At 37.0% G+C, this 26,284-nt stretch overlaps 1 long non-coding RNA gene across 1 annotated transcript in view; it reads left to right on the forward strand.

Annotated features, from left to right (window-relative positions):
* The window catches only part of LOC139184917 (uncharacterized), a 58,752-nt gene that overhangs the window by 3,941 nt on the left and 28,527 nt on the right, over window positions 1-26,284 (forward strand). Inside the window, exon 2 of the long non-coding RNA XR_011568455.1 lies at window positions 12,154-12,240. This is a non-coding gene — a long non-coding RNA (uncharacterized lncRNA). The remainder of the gene's footprint in view (window positions 1-12,153; window positions 12,241-26,284) is intronic.

Below are 26,284 nucleotides of genomic sequence, written 5' to 3' on the forward strand. Positions count from 1 at the left end.
TATTTTTTCCATTTGAGATGTTGATATTTTCATATTGATTTGTTAGAGTGTTTATATGTATTGCAAATACATTCTCCTGTGTTATTTGCAAGTGGGAGAAAGCATTTTCAGGCAGAGAGTGAAAATATCCTGAGGCAAGCAGGAAGACTAGAAAGAACAGTGAGTTCTCCACTCAGTTCTCCACTTTGTGATTTCTTTTCAAGTAGAAATTAAAAATTATTGTGTAGTCAATTCATCATTTTTATATTATAGTTTTAAGACCATCATAATCTGAGATAGTAAAATTTTCTCCCATGTTTTCTTTTAGCAATTATAATGGTTTCATTTGGTATGTTGAAATCTGTCCATCCATAATTTATTTTTGTGAAAGGTAAAAAAGCAGAAATTATTTTCTGCCAGATGTCTACTCAATTCTGACAACATTTATTGGACAATTTATCTTTTACCTGTTAATTTGGAAGGACACTTTTATCCTATCTTGAAAGTCTGTGTGTATTTGAGTCCATTTCAGAACTCTATGTTCTGCTTTCCTGTCCTAAACTTTCAAGTGTAATACCATACTGCTTTAATTAGTATAGTTTTATAGTATCTTTCCTTCTGTGATTGGGCTTACCTTCTCATTACTGACCTTTCTCAGAATATTCTTGACTATTTTGTGAGTTTATTTTTTATTAACTTTAGAATCAGATTGTTTCATTCAAAATATTCCTGTTAGTGTCTTTATTGGGATAGCATTAAATGGACATCTTTAATTTTTAGTCTTACAAGCTATTTATCTGAATTTCAAGGTGAGTTTTTTTGAACTTAACAAATGTATGAGGACAAGTATGGATAAAATTCTCATTTTATAGAGGAGAATTGAGAGAAGAATGTTTTGAGAGGTCCCAAACATCCTTATGTTTCAAAATCACAAAAATGACAAGTCTTGAAAAGGGCCTAGGACCAGATTTTCTCCCTTACATTGTTGATCTTTTTCTATCACAGTGCACTGTCTACACATCCAACCAGTCTCATCTATCCCCTTGTGACAGGGAGAGACAGGTACTGGAGTACACCTGTCATGGCATACAACCATGCTTAGAAATCTGCTGTAGTAAAAATAGCTTTATGGTGGGAAATACTTCAGTTCCTCCATGACTTTGCTGTTTCCTCCCTTGCCCCTGGAATGTGCTTTCTGTACATAGAGAAAAAAATTAAAGCTAATTACTTGTCTTAAAAACTAAAACTTTTGAAAATAAGTTTCTTTATTGGAATAACATCAACAAAATTCCAACTATAAACTTAGAGTGAACAAGGAATTCATCCAGCTTGATTCATTTTTGGTAAAAAAGATTTTCTTCTAAGACAACTGTATGATCATATATATATAATATCATTTATTTCACATTTTGCATCATAAAAAATTTGAGGGCTTTATCAAGTTTTCCAAGGATTCTCTATTAATCCAGTGTATTTAAATATTTTTTTCTTTGCTATACTCAGCTGTTATTATCCCTGCTTATTTTGTATTTTTTTTTTTCAAAAAAGGTTCTCTCTCTGCTGAATTATGATTCATCAATAGCTTTGCTCATAATTCCAGCAGTTCTCAACCATAACTTTTGTTGACTTTATGAATTCATTCATCTTTTGCAAGTCTGGCAATTTACTTTGTCTTGCATTGAATTTGTACTGAGTTTTTATATAGCTTGTGATATCTAATAGTGTGAATAACCCCTCCCTCCCCACCTCCCACCAAAGATGTCTACATTCTAATGTGTAGAACTTGAATGTCAAGTTCACAAGTTTGAACTTTTTGCCCTTATATGGCAAAAGGGACTTTGCAGATATGATTAAGTTAAGGCTCTTAAGATTGTCAGAATCTTATCCTGGATAATTGGCGTGGGTCTGATTCAATCACAGAGGTCATTATAAGAGGAAGGCAGGAGATCAGAGTGAGTTGTAAATGGGATGATGGAAGCAAGAGTTAGCACAGGCAGTTACTAAGCCAAGGATAGCCCACCTCCTTGAGAAGTTAAAAGAGGCAAGGAACAGATTCCCCCAGGAACTTCCAGAAGGAGGAAGCCCAGCTAACACTTTGATATTAGCCCCTCAAGAATCATTTCAGACTTCTGATCTCCAGAATTGTAAAAGGAAAAGTGAATGTTGTTTTAAGAGACTTAGTTTGTAGTAATAAGAATCTAATACAGCCAGATACTAATCAAAATGCTGACCTCAGAGAGGACAATAGTGATAGATGAGGTTGTGAGAATTGTGGGGTAAACAGAAACCATACATTGGTAAATATTTTAATGACTTTAGCTTCTGTAGATAGCCTGTAACTGTGTATATGAGTATCTCTGCATATGTACAGTGAAAAATGAATATTCAAAAGGCAACCCTTTCCTCCTCCTGTCTTGTCAAGAAACAAGATTCTTCCTTGAACTACTGTATATAGTTGCGGAAATGTTTGTAGATAAAAACTGAAGGAGCTACAGAAGATTGATGACTGAACACAATAAAGAGCCTGAAACTATCTGAGTAATAAAGGAAAAGATGCTGACAAATTAATGAGAAATAGAGCTTACTGATGCTGGAATATTTTAAGAGAGAGAATAAGAACAAGGGCAGCTCTGCCAAGAAACAGAACTTGGGGGACAGAGATGAGTTAGTTAGTTAGTTCAGTTGCTCAGTCATGTACGGCTCTGCGACCCCATGAACCGCAGCACGCCAGGCCTCCCTGTCCATCACCAACTCCTGGAGTTCACTCAAACTCATGTCCATCGAGTCAGTGATGCCATCCAGCCATCTCATCCTCTGTCGTCCCCTTCTCCTGCTGCCCCCAATCCCTCCTGGCATCAGGGTCTTTTCCAATGAGTCAACTCTTTGCATGAGGTGGCCAAAGTACTGGAGTTTCAGCTTTAGCATCAGTCCTTCCAATGAACACCCAGGACTGATCTCCATTAGGATGATAGGAGGATTTTTAGCAAGTGTTCCTGTGTGTTGTTCACAGTATCGTAATTTAGACCTCTGTTGCTCCTCAACCAGCTCCTCTTAATGAAAATCTGCAGCAACGATCCAGAGTTAGGCTTTTGTTTATTTTTTTAAAACAGCTCTGTAGTAAGGCTGGTTGTAAAGCAGGAGGAGGCACATCTTTCTTTGGATTGCATGTTATCAAAATAAACTGTGACTGTTTTGATAATCTTACAAAAAGCTTCCAAGCTAGGTCTCTCTGATCTGTGATGTTCTAGGCTGGGACCAAGATGCCTCAGCTCTCTGATCTTTACCATTCTGGGTAAAGCCTTCTTGTTGATTATCTTCTTAGAGGGGTCTTTGTGGCAATTTGTGCTTCCTGAGTTGTGAGCAAGACATTCAGGAGAGAAAACTTTATAACCTCAGCTTTAGACTTCTGTTTCTCATTTTCTTTGCTTTTCTGAACTTATAACAGTCAAACATCTGTCATGTTGGAATTTCTTCCTCTGGCTGCAGTTTCCTTGGCCTCTCTTGTAACTGACTGTTTGGATGAATGTTCCTCTTTGGGGCAGCTCCTATGCTGTTTTGATGAGCATGGTGTGGGAATTTGAGAGTAAAGCCAACAAACTGTGTACAATTGCACACAAAAACCCATATCCTTATACTACTTCATACACCATTGACCAAAGTCTAATAATTCTGACCAGTAACAATCACGATTACAACCATATTCAGGGTTTGTGGCCCAAAGGAAATGCAGGCTACATAGCCATTTTCCACATCATGCTTGGTGAATTTCAGCCTGAAGCACTTGGAGGCTTCTGGGCAGTTTCAATTAGGTGTGTCCTTTCCTTTGTTCTCTGTCCTATCCCCAGAGAGAATCAAGGGCAGTTTTCAACACTGAAATGCCCTCTCCATGTTATTGAGCTCCTGGGCACTGCATGAAATTATCCTACGATGTGCTATGAGATTTGAATGTTTTAGTTTTATTATTGCTATTTGTTCTCTCAGTTTAAGTGTAGCTGAATGAGTCACAGTTGGTCAGATCATTCAGGGGGTCCAGCTTACTGGGAATGCCCCTGCAGAGTCACATGTTCACGATTCCCAATCTCAGCAACAACTCCCTCATGGGAAAGAGGGGTACCGTCCAGGTATTTATGATCTGAACTGATACATTCAGAGAGAACATAATAGGATTTATTTTCCTTTAGGCCCTGGAAGTCCTGTGTTGTAGTACCCATATGGACTATCTTGTCTTGCCAGTGCTTCATGAAACGTGGCCAAGTCCATAGAGCCAAGGCCTCCAACTGGCCTGTGTAACGGAGAGGTAGGCATGTGGTTGTGGCTAGTAGATGCATCTTTTCTGGCTCTGAGGGTATAATTAAGTCCTGAGTGATTATTGAAGAGAACTAATAGCTCTGGATGTGCAAAATGAGGAACGGAGTTCTTAATATTATACAAATGAGAAGCAAGGACTTGTGTCGGCAAATTTTTGACAAAGGTGGAATAAATGGACAAACCTGAGTTATCTCTTTTTAAAATGTGAGTTTGGTAAGCAGAAAGAATCTGCTGCAGACAGGATCATTTACAAAACAAAGATGAAAATCTTATATAAAAATCTATGTTTTGCCTGGTGGCTTGCATGCTAGGATTATTTTGACAGAAAGTAAATAGCAAGGCGATACTGAAATGTGAGAGAAAAAAAATTTGGATCAATCCATGTGTTGTTCCATGAAAGGATCCAATCAATTCTGCTCCCATTGCCAGAGGAAGAAGTTACATAGCTGTGTTGAGTAAGGTTCACAAATTGCTCTCCAATCAAGAAGTAAATAATATCTAAACCCTGCAAATTGAATTTTTATTAAGAAATTTATCTCTTGTTACCCTGGGGTTTATGAAATCTTTTAGTGCTTGTGGAGGAAGGCAATATATCTCAATGTACAAAACCAGACTGATTGGGGTGAGGAATTTTAATTTTTAGGGTCAGAGACATACCTCACCTTTTAAAACAGGCTTAATGAGAAGGAAGCAGACAAATGTTGCTTTAAAAGCCATTCTAATTCTTCATGCATTGTCCTTTATATTACTACTCCTGTTGCTATTTTCATGTACTTTACAAATTGGAATTTATGGATTTTTTGCATAAGAATTTCAAGGTCACAATTTCCTAAATTGAGTAAATAAATAAATCCCTCTCTGTCATCGACTTGCTGAGTACTTAACATCTATATATTCATTGTTTTCTGCATTCATAATATGCCAGTTCTACTATTAATAAAATTTGTATTTCCTGTACAGGGCTTGTTTAAACTAGAAAATCCAAGTGGTAGTTCTTAACCTAACATTTTTCAAAGAAGAACAAGTGGAAATGTTCTGCTCTTGCACTGCCCATTTTCAGATTCTCTTCTATATAAACAAGTGATAATGATAACAGCAATTATTAATCCATGTTGAAAATTTACTATGTGAAAGGTATATTACTATGTAGGTTCTCATTTAAGAAAGGTGTAATTTTCCTCGTACTATGCTGGAAGAAACAGGCTCAGAGAGTTTAAGAACTTGTTTGTATAGTCAAGGATAATAAGTGTTAGAGCCAGGTTTTGAACCTGGCCTGTCAGGATAGGCTGGATTAAGCTGTATTAGGCCAAAATCTCAGTGGTTTAAAACAGCAAAGATTTATTGTTTATAACCCTTGGCATCACATGTCCATTTTTTCTCTAAGGGGTTTCTGATTCATGGTTTGCTCACTCAGAGTCCAGGTAGATAACTGGACACAGTGACTGCGCAAGTGGATGGGCCACTTGGGCATTGGTTCCTGTAGCCTTCTGCCTAGAAGTGATGCATGCTTGTCCTTTCACTGGCCAAAGCAGTTCAGTTGGCCCTGCCTTTTCACTGGGGCAGGGAAATGTGTCATCACCATGTGTACAGAAGGCAGGCAAAAGGCAGTGTCAGTGGATAGCTTAATACCACATACATTCAAAAGAAACCTATGTTGGTCTTAAGTATATGTTAGCTTAAAAAAATTCCAATATATGTTAGCTACAACTTAAAAAGGACCCTAGATCTGTTAAGGTTCAGAAAAGATGTGACTGCTCTGGAAATTGGTCAAATTCAGTTAACTGAATTAATGACTTCCTTGTAGAAGAATTCAATGGTTTTATATTTTGTTTTCCCCAAATGGCAGTATTTATAATGATTTGTTTGTTAGCTAGATTTTGAGGAAGAGACAGATTTAAAAGTAACTAGCACAGAAAATAATTTAAAGGACAGAAAACATTTCCTAGCTTCTATGAGGGTTCCCATTTATATAATCCATAGCAGAGCCCGAAAATTAGAATTTAGACTTTTAATCCAAATAGGATAGATCATCTAGTACTTTCTTCTGGGATTGTTTTTGTAAAATAGGAAGGTGTAAATTAACTCTCCAGTGTCAATTTGAGTAAGCCCTTGAGGCAAATGACAGGAAGATTGGTTAGAGAAATTTCTGTAGCAGAAGAGAGGACAGTGTTGGTTGTGCTTGGAAGCAAGAGAAATCTTAGCTATCCTAAAATAAAAATTCTCTGCAGTGATGGCAATTAATAAATAGCCAGTCACACAAAAATATAATGAAATCATCTGGAATTCTGTCTTGTAGTTTGGTCCAGAATTTGTGATTTTAACTTTGGCATTTAAATTTTGTGCTTCTTTCAACATCAGCTGAGCATGGCAACTCTGCAAAGGCGTAATAGAACCACTGGAGCTCTACGCTTCTGCCTTGCCATGCTGGCTAGGGCTCTTTGTGCTTGGTGAAAGATGCAATCACACAATCAAAGTAATATTTTCCCTGAGGTTCCCTGGGGCAGATTGGTTCTGCAATTTTCCAGTAATTGTTTGGAAAAGACAGCCCTAGATTTAGTCTTTCTCTTTAATCTTCCCCCGCCACTCAATTCTCTGCACTGAGGCTCCTGGATTCTCTTTTGCCAGCCTCGCTTAAGTACCTGGGATTGGGGTGCTGTGGTCTATGTTGTTAATTATGGAGTGAGATTTAAGTGACTCCCTGAATGGGCTCCTACTCCAGAAATCCCCTCTATTTCTGCAGGCCAGTACCTGGAATATCTTTCCACAATTGTTATAAAGGCTAAAGGATTCTCAAGCATTGGGCTTGTGGAAGGAAGAGCTGAGGTGACCTTTTGAGATGAACATACTTCTTTAATTTTGAGTTTACAACCTGGGAGATAACTAATGTTTGTACATATAGACTTTTTCCTTTTACTTATGAACCACAGGTGATGCTATTGATTGCTTTTAAGTATTTCCCCCCTCCATTTCACTGGTAAGAATACAGAGGCTCTGGGGTGTTGGCCAAGTCAAACAGAAAATGCTAGAATCTGGCTTTTTAGACTTCAGATCCAGTGGTCTTCTCTTATTCTGACATTTTCTTGTTAGCATCCAGCCATGAGGAGTAATAAAATGGAAGTAATTAATAATATTCCAATGTACTCCCATTTGAAACCCCAGTAGTTCAGCAGACCTGAACTTCCTACAGGAAGCACTGCTTGAGGATGGAGTCCCTCTTGTGACATGGTCTGCCGCCCTCTGCTGTTTGTGTAGCCCACCTTTATTGTTGCTTGATCTCTTCTGGATTTGATCTTGATCTTCCTAGTGCAGTGTCTCTCAGCTGAGTGTGCAGCTGTTATTTGAAGGTGAGAAACCATTTTGGTTGGCACCTCACGTAAGGAAAACATCAGAGAAAATCAAAGAATGTGGGACTTGATATTTCTCCCGCAATATACTCCTGTGTGTGAATGTTCCCCTTTTTCCTGCCACATAATGAGGGCACTTTCACTATCTAATTCCCAGAATGGCCCTTGCCTTGCCTTGGCTCTGGCATTCTCCCAATTCCCTTTAAAAGAGAATAAACATTCTTCTCCAAATTATGCCTAGCAAGGCAGCTAAGGGGACTAATGCCAGAGATTTATGACACATCTAGAAGCCTGGGAGCCCTGGGAGGAATTGGGCCAGAACTCCTCAGGTCCTCAGGGAGAAAGATGGAGAAGATCCATGACTAGGGCTCAGAAAGCCAGGTTGGATTCTGCAGGGTGGCAGTGGCAGTATGGGTCTGTGGTAGAAAGGGGCAGGTCTTCATGGAGTGGGTCCAGGTCCAACAGATTAGCCAAGACTACAAGGCAGGCAATTGGAAATTGAGTGAAAGTGTGCAGGGCAGGGACAGATGAGTGGTTTGGCTAGTTAAGAGTTGATAAATAAATAAAAGGCAAGATTCTGACATGCTAACTTGAGATTTTTGTTGCATGATTTTCTCTGGGACAATGGAAAAGTAATTATAGGGTTGGCCAAAAAGTTTGTTCAGGTTTTTCCATAACGTCTTAACCTGAATGAACTTTTTGGCCAAACCAGTGTATATGGTAGCCTTGACCACTATCAAAAGGAGTTGTCAATTTGCATAGTCTCTAATATACATACCATCTAAGGTTTGTTAATTATGATTCCCACTCTAATGAGTCCTGTAACAATTTATATAAATTACAACGCCTGTCATACATTATCTGGTGCAAATACCAGAACAAAGGTGGCAAATTCTCTTATATCAATGGTTCTCAGAGTGTGATCCCTGGGCTAGCAGTATCAGCATCACCTGGAAATCTATTAGAAATGCAAATTCTTGGGCCCCATCCCAGACTCAATGCATCAGAAACTGGGGGCAGGGCCCAGCAATCTGTCTTTTAACAAGCCCTACAGATGATTGTTATGCATACTTAAGTCTGAGCAGCACTGCCCTAGATTATAAGTATAAATGATGAAGCTCAGATTGCTTCCACTAGGGAAGGACTATAAATGATTTGTTGGATGAAGAGGGAAAGGATGCAGAAAGACAAGGCAAAGATTTGAAAGACACATGTCTGCTGTGTTCTGAATGACTAGGATTGCTTGAAGTTTGACCACTGGATAAATTGGGGCAATAACAATACCATACTGCTTAAAGGTGGATTGCCAAGGTCACAAAAGGGCAAGATGTAGAGTCAAAGAAATGATGACAGCCAGGATTGATCAGGCACGCTCTATGATTGTTTTGGGACGTGATCGTGAACCCATTGCCCTGGGATCTGACTCTGTGACTTTCTTTGGTTTAGATATAGTAAAATAATATCTTCCTGAAAAGGGCAAGACAAAAATTATTTCAAAGAAATTAATTCAGATAAAAAGGAGTTGACAATGTCCTCTGAAAATTTTATCTAAAAATATTTATTCAATTTTGGGGAATAATAAATGATAAAAGCATCAGAAAGCTTCTTTTTTAATCCTTTATTAAAAGTATGATTCAAAAGTCTTCAATTAAAAAAGCACAAAAGGGCCATAAGCATCATCCTAGTCTTCACTGTCTAGTTATTTCTTTCTTGAAAGACCAGAAATTTAAAAACCATGGTGTTATATAATAAATTGCTTCTGGAAAAGTTAGTCCTTATGGCTGGAGTTCCTGAAACTGCAAAATAAGTCAGCTTGTGCCAGGGAGATGAAGGGAAACCTGTTCTCAATTACTGGGCAGCTGGTATGTTTTAATTGTTTGCTTTTTATAAGCAGTAAAATAAAAGGAGTAGTCCTTAAGTATCCTCATACACCGTTAATGCAGTGCTTCCCACACTTGTCATGTATCACAGTCCCCAGGGAACTTGTTAAAAATGCAGATTGCCCACCCCTTGAGGTTATGATTTAGTAGGGATATGATTTTTAACAAGCATCCAATGATTTTGGTGCAGGTGGTTTGAAGACCACACTTTTCGAAACTCTGCCCAGGGCCTACCCATAATTTATGTGCTCATTATTTGAGCATTTCTAAAAGTGACTGACGATTCACAAAAAAACAGTTTAGTGTAGGTAAAGGCTTACTGTGAGCAACACATGCTTACTCTAATAGAGCTTCATTATTTGGCATTTGGGGAAAATGAGTATTACACACACACACACACAAAATTTAAAAAATTAACAGACTTTATATTTTAAAGCAGTTTAGGTTTACAGACACTAGAGCGTGTAGTACAGAGTTCCCTCTCTCCCCTGTTGAGAATGCCCCCTGTTGTTAACATCTTGCATTAGTGTGGTATATTTGTTACAACTGAACCAATATTGGTATATTATTATGAACTAAAGTCTATAGTTTACATTAAGGTTCATTTTTGTGTCATAAAGTTCTATGGGTTTTGATAAATGCATAGTCTTGTGTCCATTATTTTAACATCCAGAAGAATAGTTCCACTGATGTAAAAAAATCCTCTATGGTCCACCTATTCATCCCATTCCCACTCTCGGCAATTGATCTTTTTATTGTAACTATAGTTTTAGCTTTTCCAGTGTGTCATATAATTGTAATCATGTAGTGTGTAGACTTTTCAGACTTGTTCTTTTCACTAAGAAATATACATTTAAGATTCTGTTATGCCTTTTAATGGCTTGATAGCTTATTTCTTCTTATTGCTGAATAAAATTCCATTTTATGGATGTCCCATAGTTTGCTTATCTGTTCACTTTTGGAGGCTATCTTGTTTGCTTCCAGTTTGGGGCAATTGTGAATAAAGCTTCTATAAACATTTGTGGGCTGGTTTTTGTGTAGATGTAACTTTTAGCTCATTTGACTAAATACTTAAGAGTGTGATTGCTGGATTGTATGATAAACTATATTTAATTTTGTAAGGAACTGCCAAACTTTTTAAAAGTGGCTGTAAAATTTTGCATTCCTGTCAGCAATGAATGAGAATTTTTGTTGTTCCACATCCATGCCAGCATTTGTTATTGTTCATTTAAAAAAAACTTTTTTTGCTACTTTCATATGTGTGTCGTGGTATCCAAGTGATGTTTTAATTGCAATTCTCTAATGATATATGATGTTTGACATCTTTTTATATGCTTATTTGTTATCTGTTTATCTTCTTTAGTGAGATATCTGGTTAGATCTTTTGCCTGTTTTGTGATTGGGTTGTTTTCTTATTATTGCATTTTAAGAATTCTTTGAAGGACTTTGTATATAAGTCCTTCATCAGATATGTTTTATAAATATTTTATATCAGTCTTTGGCTTTTCTTTTTATTTTCTTAACAGTCTCTTTTGTATAACAGAAGTTTTTGATTTTCTTGAAGTCCAATTAGCCAATTTTTTCCTTCATAGATTGTGCATATATAGGTAATCTATATAAAAACTCATCGCCAAACCCAAAGTCACCTGGATTTTTTTCCACTGTTATCTTCTAGAAGTTTTATAGTTTTGCAGTTTACATTTAGGCTTATGATCCATTTTGAATGTTTTTGCAAAATGTGTAAGGCCAGTGTCTAGATTCTTCTTTTTTTATTTGCACGTGGATATCTAGTTGTTACAATACCATTTGTTGAGAAGTCTATCATTTCTCCACTGAATTGTTCTTGTTTCTTTGTCAAAGATCAGTTGACTGTATTTGTGTGTCTATTTTGGGGATCTCTATTCTTTTCCATTGATCTGTTTTTTCACCAATACCACACTGTATTATTATTGTAGCTTTATAGTATGTCTTGAAGTCACATAGTGTCAATCCTCAGACTTTATTCATCTTCAATATTGTATTGGTTATTCTGGGTCTTTTGTCTTTGCATAGAAGGTTTAGTATTTATTTTTGTTGACACACAAAAAACTTGCCAGGATTTTGATTTGGATTGTATTGATTATAGGTTAAGTTCAATTCAATTCAGTTCAGTCGCTCAGTAATGTCTAACTCTTTGCAATCCCATCGACTGCAGCACACCAGGTCTCCCTGTCCATCACCAACCCCTGGAACCTACTCAAACTCATGTCCATTGCGTTGGTGATGCCATCCAACCGTCTCATCCTCTGTCGTCCCCTTCTCCTCCAGCCTTCCATCTTTCCCAGCATCGGGGTCTTTTCCAGTGAGTTCGTTCTTCCCATCAGGTGGCCAAAGTACTGGAGTTCCAGCTTCAGCATCAGTCCTTCCAATGACTATTCAGGACTGATTTCCTTTAGGATTGACTGGTTGGATCTCCTTGCAGTCCAAGGGACTCTCAAGAGTCTTCTCCAACACCACAGTTCAAAAGCATCAATTCTTCGGCACTCAGCTTTCTTTATAGTCCAACTCTCACATCCATACATGACTACTGGAAAAACCATAGCTTTGACTAGATGGACCTTTGTCAGCAAAGTAATGTCTCTGCTTTTTAATATGCCCTCTAGGTTGGTCATAACTTTTCTTCTGAGGAGAAAGCATCTTTTATTTTCATGGCTGCTGTCACCATCTGCAGTGATTTTGGAGTTAAGTTGGTGAGTATTAATATTTTAAGAATATTGACTTTTCCTAACCAGGGAAATAAATTTTTTAACATGTAAAATATTTCTCTGTAAACTTTGAAACTTTGCATAATACAACACTTTCACAATAATATTAATAAAATGTAATGTTAACTTCTCTAACTTTCTAAATGTATGTGAAATAAAATTTGACATTTCCCTTATGGCTTAGGATAGTCATTATGAGTCTCATTGTACACTGGTTGCTAATACAGTTGTAGCTACTGTTTCATATTCTTTCTCTGTGTTAGGTATCTTAGTTATCCTTTATGGCTAATTGTTTGCATGTCTTTGTTACCAGCTGGATTGTAGGCTTCCTCAGGGCCAAAATCATGTTGTGGCCATTGCTGTCTCCCAAGTGTGAGAGACACTTTATAAATGTTTGTCAAGTGGACCATGACTGTCTCTAATATCCATTTCTCTCTTTTAACTTTTACTTCTACTCTATTGTACTAAAGAAAAACAGATAAATCAACTTTATTAAGAACTGTCTGCTTAAAAAGAATCACTAAGGCTCTAGACAAAGTCCTTAGTACATTTTTTGTGGGAGCTATTATGGCTTTCGGTGAAGCACAGTGCTACTGTGCATTGTTTTTTTTTTTTTTTTTGGCTACTCCATGTGGCTTGCAGGATCTTATTATTAGTTCCTTTAGCAGGGTTCAAACCTGTGCCCTCGGTAGTAAAATTGCAGAACCCTAACTACTGGACCACCAGGGAATTCCTGACTACTGTATATTCTTAAACATACAGAAAGTTTGAATTCCTATGTGCTCTCCACGTAAATAAAAATAATTGTTAACATTTTTCTATAATTTCTTTTTCTCACCCTCAGTGTTGTAACACATACACACATATTAACACATGCAAACACATATGCTGTACTTTTTGAAAATTAGTAAAAGTTCCAAAATTTTATAAATATTTCAACATGTATCATCTAACAGTAAAGACAATGGAAATAGTTTATTATACTTAAGGAAGTTAACAGTAATCATAAACATTATTTAGTAGTCATTCCATATTTAAATTTCTCTAGTTGTTACAAGAATGTCTTATATATTAGTCAGTCTAGGTTCCTACGCTGCAATTGCCTGATGTGTTCTGTTTTAGGATGTGATGTATTAGGTCGTACTCTGTGGCTTTGGGTAAGTTCCTTTATATCCCTGTTCAGTACAGGATGATCTGTAATATTGTTGTGGAGCTCCGAGAGTGTCTGAGTCCATGATTGTAGCCATTTTAGGTCAACAGTTTTGTCTTTTATCGATTTATTTTGCTGCACTGCCCAGTATATGGGATCTTAGTTCTCTGACTACAGGTCGAACTTTTGTCCTCTGCATTAGAAGCATAGATTCTTAACCACTGGACCACCAGGAAAATCCCTATGTTTTATTTTTAAGTACCAATAAAAATAGGAATGTTATGAAATAATATAACAGGAACTGATAAGCCACCAAATCAAAAAGCAGTGTATTTAAGTCAGATTTTAAATACCAACTAAACCAGGCAAATGTCCATGGAGCTTTTTTTCCCCAGTTTTATTGAAAAATAATTAACATATATTACATGGAACTTTTAAATTATTTCTTCTATGTTGAACTCATCTGTGTGAAAATCTACCAATGGAGATTGATATCTTTAAATACCACTGAGAACCAAGATAGGAATTGAGGTTGTAGACCACATGTTGAAACTTTTTCTGGCACAGTAATATTCTTTACTATTATGACTCTGGTCAGAAAATAAAACATTTTAGACAGCTGAATTAATTCTTCATGCCAAAATAGTAATGATTTTAAAACATTTAAAAACTTTTCATTTTATAATAATTTTAGACTTTTCAAAAAATTACCAAAAATAAGAACGGTACATATTCTCCACTCAGATCCTCTAGATGTTTATATCTTGCCTAGTTGAAGTACAGTTCTCAAAATTCCTTCAAACTTTCCTTAAGGAATTTCTTTTTTTTTTTTTTTTTACTTAAGGAATATCTTCAGACTCTGTTTTGGATGAGACTGTCCACTATTCTTGGACTTTAAAACTCCCATACCCACTTTACAGACTGGAGAAGATAATCTTTACCACATCCTCATATTTACTTTTAAAAATTCTAACCTCATCTCCAGTTGGAGAAGGAAATGGCAACCCATTCCAGTATTCTTGCTTGGAGAATCCCAGGGACCGAGGAGCCTGGTGGGCTGCCATCTATGGGGTCGCACAGAGGCAGACATGACTGAAGTGGCTTAGCAGCAGCAGCGTCTCCAGTATTTTTCTTTATAAGGCGCTAGAGAAACACTAAAGATATGGTAGGCTGGGTACTGAATAATTTGTCTTTGATATAAACTTAAGGCTTTGTTCTAGAGAATTCCTCTTAGAATAGAACACAGAAATGGAAAAAAAAAAATAGTAAAGCACTTTGTGTGATAAAGTTGGCTGCAAAATCCAAAAAATGAATGTTGGTATTTTAGCTTTCCCCAGGTTACGATTTTAAAAAATTGTTATTGTCCAGAAGTGCTTAAGAGATTACAGCCGTTACATTTTTTTTTAAGGTTAAAAGTCTTGAGAATAATTTTACAGTCAAACTGCTTATTTTTGTTATTTTGGAGATGAATATGTAATGTTTAAATAGTGCCAGATAGGGCTTCCTCCCTCATGCCTTGAAGCTGTATAACACTGTAAGTCTTTTACATATAAGCATTTCATTTTAAAACTATATTCCAGATGAAATAAGCTTAGCATCCTCAAGCAAAATATTTAAAATCTAATTGTAATTAACTTGACTTGTGTTATGTTTTATTAGCATGGGCCTTTCAATTGCTTTGGTTGATTTTATGAATTTTGATACTTGTCTTGATAAGCTCACGTAGAGAGACATTTGGAAGTGGTATTGGTGAAAAGATGGCTTAAAATTCAGGAATTTGGGCAGGCAGTGATATAAATTCAATGTAGATTCATATTTTATTTTTATGTGTACACTTTAATAATTTCAAATTTAATAGAGTGTTTCTTATATGAAGTTCACCATTATGTTCATCTTTCTTAGAGGATTAGTGAGATTAAGGGAATAGTATTAACTCAAAGCTAATAAATTAAACTGTGAAAGCCAAAGAGTCAGGCTTAGAGTGCTATAACGAAAGTCTATCCAAAAAGAAATAAATTGGGGTAAGAATTAGAATACTTCCGCATATAACTCAAGTTTTTATTTTCTGTCCTTTTTAATTGGGAAAAGAGTCCTTGGTCCAAATGGCCATGTTAGGCTATCAAAAGGCCTAGTGCTATTCCTATGACCTTAGGAATATTATTAGTACCCCAAGAGTGTCGTAACCAGATATCATTGATAAGATTAAGTTTCTTAAACTAGATTGCCAAAGTAAAGTATAAAACATGAGGATAAATTTAAATTTATCACTGAAGAAAGCTAAAATCTACCTGTGTAAAAATGTTGATACCAATTGAATTATGTTAAGGATGGCAGGTGGGTGGAGGAAGAAATGGATAACAGAACACATCTATGTGGACATGTGTGGATGTGTTTATCTGCTGAGAAACAGAAAATCCTGACTCAAAATGGTTTACCCAATAAGGAATATTTATTATCTCACATAGCAGTAAGTCCAAATGTGAACAGCTCCATATTTGTTGATTCAACTACTCAACAAGAGCAGGAATATAAGTTCCCTGCGTCTTTCTGTTCTGCCCTCTTGGACCTGTTGACTTAGTTCCCCACATGGTTGCAAGATGGCTGCCATAGCTCCAGGAATCATTACCAACACAGTGACATTGGGTACAGGGGGTGGTTATCCCCAACTATCTTTTTCATTAATAAGGAGAGCCTTTCCAAAATGTCCCACACATCACAGTATCCAGAATTATACCTCATGTGCATATCCAAACTAATCCTTGACGATAAGAACAGGAGACCAGGCAGTGTGGAGTAGGTCTTCCTTCCTTTCCTGAGCATCACAGTGTACAGAGGGGAGGACATACCCAAACAATGCAGGCATCTACTTAGCAAAAGGGAGAGAGAGGACTGGATTTTGGTTTCTTCTACTATAAGTAGCATCATTTTCCATCTCTAATCAAGCTTCAATATTTAGTATGAAGGGTTTGGGATTCTTTACCAACTGAGCTATCAGGGAAGCCTGAAGGGATTGGGAGGAGCTATCAAATGAATTTACCATATACGGGCCAATGTGTTAATAAACCAATGTGTCAGAAAGACATTGAGGGAAAGAAGTGGTAACTATCTTAGTCAATGAGTAAAAGTTCAGCTGTGCTCTGAGGGCTGAAGTGCATCAGTGCTGTGACCCACAAAAGAGCAGTTAACCTTCTTCATCTCAAATCTTTTTCAGCTATCTATAGAATAGAATTTCTATTTTAAGATGAAGAGACTTCTGCAGAATATCTGGCTGTGGAATTTATGGGAAGGATTCTGAAAAAAGGATGCATTTTGTGTTATCTTAATAATATGATCTATCCTGAGGCTTGTTTGAAGTTGGCAAATAGAAGCATGTAGTTCCCAAAGAGATTTTTGTGTCTATGCCTATACAAGAAATGTGGAAATTTTAAACACGTTTGAAATGTAAAAATATAGTTTATAGCTTATCAAAGTATATGGTAGATAAGAAATGTGACTGATTATTCTAATCCTTTACTTTGAAACTATGTTGCATGGCTTGGTGCATAACTTCTCATTCTTCCACTTACTGTAACAATAAAATCATATAAATAATAATAAAAAAGCTCAGAACCCTTTACTTCATCACCCATGTATGTGAATGTATGTGAATATAATTGTGGTTAATTGCTTGTCTGTCCCCACAAGACTCTAAGCTCTCATAATGGTTTCTGAATTTTCATGTAGGATGGCCTTGGGGCTGCAATCTCTCTGAAGGGGAGGAATGTATGGAGGACTTGAAGTTTTATTTGCCCAGTACTAAAATCATTGTGAAAAATGAGAAGAATGTTAGTGAGAGTAAGCATGGGGATGCTGGTTGAGATGATGGAGTTTCAAGCACCCCTCCAACCACAATTTGTTTTATGATGAGCAACTCAAAACTGGGTCTATAGTTCACTGTCATATCCCCAGCACCAAGAAATGTGATTCTAAACACCTGTTGAATGACAGGATAACCAGAATCTGTTCCCGTTTGTCAAAAGTAGAAACTAACTAACTTGTCACATGAAGTAATGAGTGGTGACTTTTTATTTGTTTTCCTAATTGTAAATCCTGTAGGAAGTGGAATGAGAGATTAAAAAAAAAACAATTAAACTCAAGTAGTCTAATTTTGCAAATGTATAGTCCCCCTCTCTAGCATAAATCTTCAGGTGATTTTTTTTTTTTTTTGTGAAAAGATACAAAAGAAATGAATGTTCTCAGTCCTGTTTATATCTGAAAATATCTCTATCTCACTCTTACATTTGACGGGATACTTCGGTGCTGAATTTTAGTCAAAATTATCTGCTCTTAGAATTTGTGGCCCTTTCTTTTCTACCTTCTAGCCTTTACTGCAACTGGTATATAAAGTGTTGGTCTTGAAATTTGTCTTCAAAGTACCCTGGAATTCAAGTAAAGAACTGTCAGAACTGATACAGTTGATAGAGACAATGGAGTCTGTAAGTTGCAAGTTCAAAATCATAGGATAAGTGCAGGCAGCAGGATTTAATGGTTATAAGCATGAACTTTGAGGTCAGACAGTCCTGAATCTAAGCCATAGCTACCCTTGGTTTTTATTTGATGTGTTACTATGGGAAATTACTTAATCTCTAAGACTAGTTTCCTTGTGCAGGAGATAACAGTGTTTATAATAGGACTGTTGTGATGAATCAGTGGGAGTGCTCACATAACCTACAGTACATAAAAAGATCTCAGTAAAATATATTTTTACTCATGATTATTATTATAATTTGTCATAATAATACTTATATACATGTCTTGATTAGAGTTTATGAGGCAGCTCAATTATACAAGAAGTACATTATAAAAAATTATGAAAAAGCTAAGAACATTGAAGTGAAAATTCAAACAGCATAAATATGAATAAAACAAAAATGAAAAGACTTTATTGTCCTACAGCCTAACCTTACTTCCCAGAGGAAGCCACTGAAAAATATTAAAAAATTAATTTTTATGTAAAATGTCTCCAGAATACTCATTAAGATGATTTATCAACTTTAAATAGTGTCAATCGACCCTATGCCATAAATATTGCTGAATTAAGGCTGCTTGCATATTTTATTTCTACCTTCACCACACTAGCTTCATTTGAGTTAATCATATTTTAGTTTTTCTATTGACTACTTTTGTAACTTTAACTTATATACCTAACCCCTATTTCTTGATATGATTTAGACAGTCTTGCTCCCTGTGATTGACATGATCAAATTAGCATTCCTATCCTTTCCAATTCCTCTTCCCATATGACCAACTTGCAACTACATCACATATATTACTTGTACATTGTCAAGATATATCGTATTTGTATTGTGTTTGGATATACATGTTGGTCTGTAGGTTGATTCTGAAAATAGAAAATCAATAGCAAGTTTTTGTTTTATTTTTTAAAATATTCTTTTTTAAAAATAGGCACATTTGGTTTATTTATTTATTTATTTTTTGGCCATATGGCACATGGGATCTTAGTTCCCTAACCAAGGATTGAACCCAGGCCCCCTGCAGTGGAAGCACAGAGTCTTAACCACTGGACCACCAGGGAAGTCCCAATAGAGTTTTTATAATATATAAATAATTTCTTTGCCAAACCAAATAGTATTATCGGACTTATGGAGAAGGTATAATTTTAATGTCACAAAATTAGGGTTGCTCATAAAAGAATGTTATAAGCACAAAGCTCAGATGGACTTTTTGTTTTAACACTCTGTCATTTTTCAAGATCATGCCACTGTTTATCTGGACCTCATTCTTTTTCATATTTGTTTCTCCTGACACTTTATCTTTTATATAAGACAGCCTAGCCTAAGATTGTCAGCTGTTTAACCACAGTTTTTCTTGAATACAGATTAACCATATTAATGTACAAGGGAAATACATTTTCTCAGGCTTTTACTTCTTAAACTATATCTGTCTTACCCTCATGTTGATAGGATTCTTAGGTATTGAATTTTGGATTCAGTACTATTTCCTCTGAATTTGAGGCCATTGTTTGCCTCTCTTCTAGCACTTAGTGTGACTGATGTTAAATCTAGTGGCATTATGTTTCTTATTCCAATGCATGAAATCTGTCTTTGTTTCATGTGGTTTGTTTCATCCTCAGGAAGGTCTTCAGATCATCAGCTTCTTATTGCAAAATTCAGGGTCAAATTGAAGAAAGTAGGGAAAACCACTAGGCCATTCAGGTATGACCTAAATCAAATCCCTTATGATTATACAGTGGAGGTGACGAATAGATTCAAGGGATTAGATCTAGTAGACAGAGTCCCTGAAGAACTATGGATGGAGGTTTGTAACATTGTACAGGAAGCGGTGACCAAAACCATCCCCAAGAAAAAGAAATTCAAAAAGGCAAAGTGGTTGTCTGAGCAGGCCTTACAAATAGCTGAGAAAAGAAGAGAAGTGAAAGGCAAAGGAGAAAAGGAAAGATATATCCAACTGAATGCAGAGTTCCAGAGCATAGCAAAGAGAGATAAGAAAGCTTTCTTAAGTGAACAATGGACAGAAATAGAGGAAAACAATAAAATGGGAAAGACTAGAGATCTCTTTGAGAAAACTAGACATACCAAGGAACATTTTATGCAAAGATAGGCACAATAAAGGACAAAAATGGCAAGGACAAAAAACAGAAGCAGAAAAGATTAATAAAAGGTGCAAGAAATACACAGAAGAACTGTACAATAAAGCTCTTAATGACCCAAATAACCACTATGGTGTGGTCACTCACTTAGAGCCAGAAACCTTGGAGTGTGAAGTCAGTTGGGCCTTAGGAAGCATTACTACAAACAAAGCTAGTGGAGATGATGGAATTCCCAGCTGGCTATTTCAAATCCTAAAAGATGATGCTGGTAAAGTGCTGTACTCATTATGCCAGCAAATCTGGAAAACTCAGCAGTGGCCACAAGATTGGAAAAGGTCAGTTTTCATTCCAATCCCAAAGAAAAGTAGTGCCAAAGAATGTTCAAATTACCGTACGATTGTACTCATTTTACATTCCAGCAAGATTATCAAAATCCTTCATGCTAGCTTTAGCAGTACATGAACTAAGAACTTCCAGATGTACAAGCTGGATTTAGCAAAGGCAGAGAAACCAGAGATCAAATTGCCAACATATGCTGGATCATAGAAGAAGCAAGGGAATTCCAAAAAAAATCTGCTTCATTGACTATGCTAAAACCTTTGACTGTGTGGATTACAACAAACTGTGGAATATTCTTAATGAGATGGGAATACCAGATATAGTACCTGCCTCCTGAGAAACCTGTATGCAGGACAATAAGCAAAAGTTAGAACTAAACATGGAACAACGGACTGGTTCCAAACTGGGAAAGGAGTACATCATGGCTATATATTGTCACCCTCGTCACCCTTGCTTATTTAATTAACTTCTCTGCAGAAGTACATCATGTGAAATTCCAGACTGAATGAATCACTAACTGGAATCAAGATTGCCTGGAGAGATATCCACAACTTCAGATATGCAGATGATACCACTTTAATGGCAGAAAGTGAAGAGGAACTAAAGAGCTTCTTGATGAAGGTGAAAGAAATGAATGAAAAAGCTGGCTTAGAACCCAGCATTCAAAAAATGAAGATTATGGCATCTGGTTCTATCACTTTGTGACAAATAGATGGGAAAAATGTGGAGATAGTGTCAGATTTAATTTTCTTGGTCTCCAAAATCAATGTGGGTGGTGACTGTAGCCACAAAATTAAAAGATGCTTGCTTTTTGAAAGAATAGCTATGAGAAACCTAGACAGCATATTAAAAAGCAGAGACATCACTTTGCTGACAAAAGTCCGAATAATCAAAGCTATGGTTTTTCCAGTAGTCATGTATGGTTGTGAGAGTTGGACCATAAAGAAGGCTCAGTGCTGAAGAATTGATGCTTCAAACTATGGTGCTGGAGAAGACTCTTGAGAGTCCCTTGGACTGCAAGGAGATCAAACTAGTCAATCTTAAAGGAAATCAACCCTGAATATTCATTGGAAGGACTGATGTTGAAGCTGAAGCTTCAACAGTACTTTGGCCACCTGATGCAAAGAGCCAACTCACTGGAAAACACCCTGATACTAGGAAAGACTGAGGGCAAAAGGAGAAGGGGGCAACTTAGGATGAGATGGTTGGATGGCATCACTGACTCAATGGACATGAGTTTGAGAAAACTCAGGGAGATAGTGAAGGACAGGGAAACCTGGCATGCTGTAGTTAATGGGGTTGCAATGAGTCAGACACAACTTAGTGACTGAACAATAGCAACAACTTTATCCTTGGGGCTGTTGAAATTCACTGGGATTTGTTCAAGTCTTCTGCTTGGCTGTCACTGGCACTCTCATATGAATACTCATGCTTGTTCTTCAGCTCTGGGAAATTTTCTTCAGTAAGTTTTAATTTTATATCATCATCTTCTATTTCTTTTTTCTTACTTTTTATGAGATACATATGTGTTCTTGAGGATTTATCCTCTATGCATCAACTTTTCTTTCATATTTTCTCTTTTTCTTTTAATTGTATAATGTGTATGACCCTTTTATATTTGTCAATCATATTTTTAGTTTCCAAGAACAATTTGTTTTCTATTTGCTTTTTTGGGGGGAAGGAAGTGTTTATAATATCATCTTAAATATCTCTGGGAATACTAAGTGGCTTTCTTTTGTATCAGGTCAGTTGTTTTCTTCGTTTGTCTTGGTCCTTTTCTCTTGGATTCTTGCTGTTCCTTGGATACCATTAATGCTTGATTTTCTGCTCAGATTCATAATTAAAGAACAAAGTTCATAGATAAAGGTGGCTGCTGTGGGTTTTCTTTGTGTCATTGTGGAAAGGCACTGATTTTTGAAAGATCTTTTTTTAATTGAAAAATTAATGCATACTGATACTAAAAAATTAAAAGCAAAAAAAAAAAAAAAAAGGGGAATGAAAAGGGGTATATACTGAAAATCATGAACCTCTCAGAAACCCTCTCAACTGTTAACCAGTTTTACTTAGACTGCTTCTTTAGTCTCCTTCTAGGAAATTTATACAGGAATGTTTATATATATTCCCTATTTTTACAATAATGGTAGTAAGTTATACATGTTGTTCTTTGCTTTAAAAATGATGTGTTTTGCATGTGGATATATTATTCTTTTTCATGGCTACAGAGTTTTACATTGAGTGGAAGTGTTTCCCTATTGATGGGAAGAAGTTAGATTCCATCTAATCTTTTGTATTACAAATGTTACTGTGCCAAATATCCTTGTATAAACTTCTTGGGGCTTGAAAGTGAAAGTTTACTCACTCAGTCGTGTCTGACTCTTTGTGACTCCATGGACAGAAGAGCCTCCTCTGTCCATGGAATTCTCCAGGCAAGCATATTGGAGTGTGTAGCCATTCCCTTCTCAAGGGGATCTTCCCAACACAGGGATCAAACCAAGGTCACCTGCATTGCAGGCAAATTCTTAACCAGTAAATATTTTTAAAGGAGATATTTCTGGGTTACAGGATATGTGTATTTGAAGCATGGGTTAAACATTTTTGTTAAATTAGTTAATTTCTTATATGGATTATAGGTGTTCATTGGAGAAAAGTCCAAAGGTACAAAAAAATATAGTAAAAATTAAATCTTTTCCAACCCTTCCTTGTCTTCCTCTGATACCCTTCTCAATCTCAACCAAGACTTTTATCACATATAGGGGTTTGTTAGTGTGTTTGTGTGTATTGACACTTCTGTCACATATGGATATGTGCGTCTGTGTGTGTTTCTTCTCATGTAAATTCCTAGAAGTAAGATAGCTGAGTCAAAGATATGGGAAGCATTTCTTTTTAAAAGTGAGTAAATATTTTTTTCTGTGAAAAATATTCGTATTTAATATTTTTAAATGGATCCATTTGAGCCCTCCTGTATGTGCCATGAGTCAGGCCCTGAGAGTTACATCTTATGCTCCTTCACTCACTTCTGCTTTTCCCAAATCCACATTCCATATAGATGCCAAGGGTTTTTCCAGGGATGGATGTTTATCTTCACCTGTATCAGAACAGAGTAGATTCTTGCAGTTTCATATACTCTCCATTCCTTCCTTCTAACATTAGAATCCATGGCAGATGACAAAGAAATAGCGTTTGGTTCATTTGGTCTCTCGTCAGCACTGTTGAAGGTAAATGGTGCAATTAGATGTTTGCCTAACAACATAAAGAGGCCAATATTTGATGCTGGGCAACTTTCTGTGCAGAACAGTGTAATTGCTGAAATGCTGTTTGTCTTCCTACCTTTTCATTACTATCATTTTCGTTCATTTCTAGTGCCTTTTACAAGCTTTCATTTCTCCATCTGTGGACAGTCTTGGTTGAGTGTATGAGGTTTCTAGTGGCACTGATCTGCAGAGAGGCATATAGCTCTTATTACAGCACTAAAAGAATCAGAACAGTGTCAAGAAAGCATAGTTTTTGCATTGAAATTTGCAAAGATGAGTAGCTTGTTTTATTAATTTTCATTGTTAGTCAGTTTAGGTGAACATTGTGGAGATTTACATTGATGAATAAAGCAAGACTGGGTGGTAGAATGTTAATGGAATTTTAAAATCAGCATATGTGCGATTGGAAACCGTCTGTACCTCCCAGAAACTGTGTGACCTTGGCAAAATGAAAGTAATATCTCTGTGTCTCCACTTTCTTATCTGTAAATATTCATAGGATTGTTGTGGGGATTAAAGAGATAATGTAAGCAAAGGACCTTTTCAAGTGCTATCAGTGTTATGTAAAATTATAATGTTAACATGAGACATAGAACTTACTAAAATCAACAAGATTAATTTTCATTATAATTTCCAACATTGCACATTATGCTAGATTATTAGTTTCAGATACATTGTGTTTTCATAGTTTAATGGAAAATATGGAAGGTCATAGGTTTTCGGATGGAGTATCTCATGATTCACATATATCTTGGCCTTAATGAATGTTGCCAGAGTCCCAGTAGGACCAGAGCCCAGGTGTAGTGGGAACCAAGGTCAGGACTGGTGATGATAGACTGGAAAAGGCATGGCATGCCAGCCCCAAGGAGAGTGGATCTTACTTGTTGAATATTGGAAGTCTGTGGGGCTGTTACTTTGGAAGCATGATATGGAATATAGAAAGATACCAATAGACACAATAAGAGGGTGAAAAATTCTTCAATGGCAAAGGATCCCCAGAAACATCCTCACTTGGAATAACTACATAAGGCAGAAGGCTATTTGGCATGGTCCCACGTGGAAGCATAGGTCTCCCAAATTTCTATAGAGGGCACTACTGCTGCTGACTCTATTTCTGTTGGTGGCGAGTTGGCCAGGAGTGAGAGGTTCACCTTTACATTCTTGGTGGGTTTTATAGCCTCCTGCCACCTGTCAATGGCACCCCACTCCAGTACTCTTGCCTGGAAAATCCCATGGACAAAGGAGCCTGGTGGGCTGCCATCTATTGGGTCGCACAGAGTCGGACACAACTGAGCGACTTCACTTTCACTTTTCACTTTCATGTATTGGAGAAGGCAATGGTGGCCCACTCCAGTGTTCCTGCCTGGAGAATCCCAGGGATGGGGGAGCCTGGTGGGCTGCTGTCTATGGGGTCGCACAGAGTCGGACACGACTGAAGTGACTTAGCAGCAGCAGCCACCTGTCTGACTGTGTTGTAGACACTGGCTTGGGTCTGCTTACTTACTAGGTGCAAGAAACTGTTCCAGAAGAAGCTAAGCCCATCTCTGAGTCTTTACTCAAGAGACTGGGTGGTGGAATTGACACAGCAAGCAGATCTAGGCTGTAGGCCTGTCTTAGTTTATTCCTGCAGGGTGCAACAAGGGCTCATAAGAAGCAGTAAAAACAGTTGCAGAGCACAATGGATTGGTTAAGGAAGAGGCTGAGAGCAGGGAGAGCACTGAGGACCATTGCCATAGGTGAGGAATGAAGTAGCCATGTCTTAAGTTGGAAGGTGTCGTGGGAAGGGAGATGGCAGAGACAGTGTGAGAGAAGAATCAATATTAGAGGAGTTAGAAGAATGAATATTAGAAAGGAGAAGCTAGAGATAGGAGACCAGGATTATGTCAAGGCTTCACACTCAGGTGGGAGGGAAGAGGAGGAGGAGAAGATGTGGATAATGGGGAGAAGAGACGTGACAGTGTCTACCAGGAGGCTGGAAATGAAACAGGAGGTGATAGAGCAGGGCACAACCTTTAAAAGACTGACATGGCCATAGGACATGACAAAAACTGGTTAGAACCAATAACTAGGTCCAAGATGGTGGAAGATTTGATTTCCAGTAGAGCTTGAGCCTCATTATACACTCATTGTAATACATTAGCATGCTAAATTACACACCCACCAGCATCATGACCATTCTGAGGCCAACCATAAAAGGTTAAAAAGTGGGCAGTGGCCCAATTCCTGGAAATCCCCACCCTCTTCCCCAAAATAATTGAAATAGTCTTCCTACTCACTGGGCTGTGAAATTACCCAGCCCATAAAAACTAATCATGCCATGTTTCAAGGCCCTCTCATTTCAATTGTGTGCTCTCTTTCATCTTTTGAGATGGCCTACACCCTATGGAGTATGTTTCTGTCTAAATAAATACATTTCTTAGCTATCATTTCATCCCTGAATTCTTTTGCGAGCAAGAAAGGACCTTAAATTCACTGACAGCAGAAAGGCAAAAGTTAAAAGAGCATTCAGAATTAGAGAGGCAGAGAATAAATTTCGAAGGTTTCATTTATAAGCCAAAGGGAAAAAACTTGGTATAAGAGAAGGTTCTACAAACTGTATTCCAATGAAACAATTTGCTTTCACAGAAGAGTTTGATTCAGATCATACATGATCTAATTTAAGAGAGGATGCTCAGCACC

This window comes from Bos indicus, chromosome 9 (assembly GCF_029378745.1).
Source record: "Bos indicus isolate NIAB-ARS_2022 breed Sahiwal x Tharparkar chromosome 9, NIAB-ARS_B.indTharparkar_mat_pri_1.0, whole genome shotgun sequence".
Lineage (NCBI taxonomy): Eukaryota > Metazoa > Chordata > Mammalia > Artiodactyla > Bovidae > Bos > Bos indicus.